We start from the raw sequence: 4,416 nt of genomic DNA on the forward strand, positions 1-4,416 counted from the left end.
ATATATTTTTTGTCGTACATTTTGAGTCACTCCCGAACTTAATTTGGACAAGCCAGTACGACTATTTTCAGTATCCTTCGATCGCTGATCATATGTACGATTTGCACGTGAAGTAGCTCGTCGTGCATTTGACTGACTTCGATGACCATGTCAGCTCATCTCCTCCTTGACGCTGTAATGAACACTGTAAAATTACATGGAACTGTTTTCACATTAATCCATATCTAAAAAACTTACCTTGAGAGATTTACAGTACTGAATTACTCAAACTAATTCCTCGAGTCTCACTAAAACACATTTGATTGAATTTTTGGTAAAGTCTAAACCTGCAAAGTTAATACACTTTATTTAATTATGGTTAATCGCCTTTTCGGAGCTTAGTATAGAAATCAATGATATATAATTCAAGGCAAATGTTTGTAATCAAATAATTTTCATAACTAATTGCGTTGTTGGCACTCAAATGTTTATTGTCTGTTTTTCTACAGCTGGGTAACACACATTACATTATTAAACTAATTTTTATAAACATATGTATTACATTGTTAAGGAGCTAAAGTACCAACATTTCTTTCTGGTGGACGAAGTACAGGCATTACAGTCGAGAATGGTTGTAGGGGATCAAAATTTGGTTTTGCATCCCTATTGCTGTTTTCAGTCAGTAAAATAAAGTGTTATCATAGTTCCCAGTGAAATGATGTTGCCTAATAATTTACTAACAAACTATTTCCACAGCGTTCCAAACTTTAGCTTGGCACTTTTAAAGTGGTACAAAATGTAACATTTGTATCAAGTACTAAAAATATCACACACACATTTTCTTGCGATATTTCTGAATGCAGTCGGATATTTACAATGGGTTTATCTTTGTTATGACCTAGTAAACGATGGCACGTAAGTTTGGTTAACATAGGTTATTATTAGTGTAATTATAAAAAACGTTTGAATAAAATGATTCGTAAGTTTTCATCACCAACGAACCAACTCTTCAAAATAAATGCTGGTGATTTATTACGACGAAAATTACAAATTCACACCCAAGCCTTACTCGGGACTCGAAACCAGACCTGCTCACTCTGAAAACTGCCTTGATTCCAACGGCATTTCATTTAGTCACCATGGCGCTTTTGGTTTGATATGCTCTTTGATTGGATTGTCTTAAGTAGCGTTCCTTGGAACTGTCTTTCTGGTTGTGTCTGTTTCGCCCATGGAACCATGGCTGAAGACAAACACCTAGAATAGGCACCTAAGCTTCATTAAGCGTGTATGTGTCTTTCTCCCAATTAACCTATCTTCCGTTTTTTGTAGTCTAGTGGAAATTTATAACAAGACGTTTTAAGTTTTCACATTTGTCTTTTGTATATTTGGTTGAAGGTAGTTTACAAACACTATCCACACGTCGTCCACTTAGCCCATTAAATAAAAAAAACCGCAATAACTTGCAAGCTATAGATCTCTCACTAAAAAAATATGTATTTATAAAAAGAAAATATTCTAAATTGGAGTTTATTTCTAAATATCATTATATGTTAATTAAAATTTTAACACTGTAATAATTTTACTATACAAAATGTTATTCTACAACTATCCAGTTGACCAATTAAACTAGACTGACAGCGTTAGATAAAGTAAATTAAACGTTTTATAAAGATTATGTTTTAATTTGACTCCCAAACCTTGGCTGCCAGTTTACAACCAAGAAATAATTGAAAATATTCATATGACTAATTGTCAAAGTGCTGTGCAAATGTTTTGAAGTTGGAACTGAAACACTGTACATGTATTCAAGTTGAATAAACCTATATAAAAAATTAAATACTACGCCACAATTACAACTAATATATGAATATATTCATATCAGTGGAAAATCCTCAATTGATAAGGAAAAAATACAATGTTGAATACATTTTTGAAATTTCGAATAAACCAAACCTTTGTACAAATGATTTTTAGAAAAATAATAATTAGTAAAAAATAGTATAAAAGTAATGTTCTTTCTACTACTTTGGTCCCATACTAATTAAACACAACTGCCACATAAAAGTCAGGGGTTTTATATTTTTACTAATATATAAACGCGAATGTTTTTGAGGATGGATGGATGGATGGATGTATGTATGGATGTTTGTTACTCTTTCCAGAAAAAACTACCAAACGGATTTGAATAAAATTTGGCCCACAGATATATTATAACCAAGAATCAAGTAAGGAAGACATGATTTTATAAAATTCTATCAAAAAAAGGGGTTAAAAGGGGGTAAGTATGTTTAAAGACAAATAATTAATTATATCTCCGAATTAAATAAAGTGTTTTGAATGATTTGGGGGAACAATGTCTAACATATTAAATCTAACAACAATTTTTATTTTATTTTTTGCGAATTTCATCCCCTAAGGGTTGTTAACATGAATAATTATATCTATGAATTTTAACAAGCGCAGTGAACGAATGGTAGTACCAATAATAAACTTATGTATACGAACAACAAAAATTAATTATTTTTGAGAAGATCAACCCCCTAAGGTGTGAAAAGGGGGTAAGTATGTTTTAAAGACAAATAATTATATCTCTGAATTAAATAAAGTGTTTTGAATAATTTTGGGAAACAATGTTGAACATATTAAATCGAACAACAATTTTTATTTTTTTGCAAATTTCATCCCCTAAGGGGTGTTAAAGGTATAAGTATGTACTAAATTTTAATAATTATATATCTTTTTTTTTTTTTTACTGAGTGCAGTAAACGAATTTTGGTACCAATAATAATCATATGTATACCAACAACAAATTTTTTAATTTTTTTCTTGAAGTTCAATCCCTGAGACGCGAAAAAGGGGTAAAATGGAGTTAAAATGATAATTTTTCTCAAACTTATCAAGAATTGTAAAAGATATCAAGTAGCAATAGTAAAAATATTAAAACTAGCAATCACAAATTTTATATTTTGCGAAGTTCAACCCATTATAGGTGGAAATTGGGTAAGTATGATATAAAAAAAATATTATGACTCCGAATATATTAAATATTTTGAATTAATTTTTGTAACAATAATTTATATTATAAAGCAAACAACAGTTATAATATTTTTGCGAGTTTTATCCCCTAAGGGGTGGGAAAGAGGTTACTTATGTTTTAAGTATTAATATTTATATTCCTAAATTGTATGAAGCGAAATTAATGAATTTTGGTACAAATAATAAACATATGGATACCAATAAACTCCTTTTTTTTGTTGCGATTTTAAAACTTTAAGGGATGAAAAGGGGTAAGTATGTTTTAAAGCAAAAAAAAATATACCTTTATAATGTTCCACCCCTAAGGAGTGAAGAAAGAGGTATATGGTTTTAAGATAATTATATATCTGAAACCAATTAAGTATAGGAAAATATATTAAGTAGCTATAAAAACATACCAAAATTATGAACCGCAGTTTTTATATTTTGCAAAGTTAAAACGCTAAGGGGTGAAAAGAGTATAAGAATGATTTAAAAAAATATTATATCCGAATTAATTTCAATGTTTTGATTGATTTTTGTAACAATAATGCAACTATTAAATCTATGAACAAAAATATTTATTTTTTGCGAATTGCATCTCCTAATGGGTGAAAAAGGGGCAAGTTAGTTATAAATATTCATAATTATATGTATGGATTAAATGCAGAGCAAAAAATGAATTCGGTTAACAATAATAATCATATGGAAAGAACATAAATAATTTTAATGTTTTGCGAAATTCAACACATAAATGGAAAAAAGGTTGTGTTGTTTAAAGACATATCAAATTATGCTGTTTGAATAATTATATCTGCAAATAAAATTAAGAGTTTTGAATGATTTTTTGGTATCAACAATAAACATACAAAATCTTAATTCATCAATTATTATTTTGTTGTGAAACTTTACCTCTAAGATTAAAACTGTTTTGTTTGTTTTAAATATTAGTATAGATAATATATGTGAATTTAATTAAACAGTATGACAGTTGTTTGAAGCTATAAAAAAATACAAAATTATCGACAAAAATTTTATATTATGTAAAGATCAAATACAAAGGGCGAAAAGTAAGATAATTGTGGTTTAAATGTTTTTAGTTGCATTTCAGAAAGAAACCCAACATTTTAAAATATTATTGGAGAAAAAAATAGACACACATATACTACCAACTTTGATTGCATTATTTCGTGATATTTCAGACCAAAGGCGTGAATAACTGTTGAACCAAGTTTAAAAATAAATATTTTTAATTTCGAATTGTTACAATTCCAAATTAATTTGAACTAGAAGAAAGATAATAAAAAACTTGCATTTAAATTTAGATTAAGCTTATTTTAGATATTTTAAAATTATCCTTTTAATTGGTTTCAAATGGGGCAGTTAATGCTTTTATTTTTTAAAAAATTTATCTCTGAAACG

This window comes from Bacillus rossius, chromosome 1 (assembly GCF_032445375.1).
Source record: "Bacillus rossius redtenbacheri isolate Brsri chromosome 1, Brsri_v3, whole genome shotgun sequence".
NCBI classification, from domain to species: Eukaryota; Metazoa; Arthropoda; class Insecta; order Phasmatodea; family Bacillidae; genus Bacillus; species Bacillus rossius.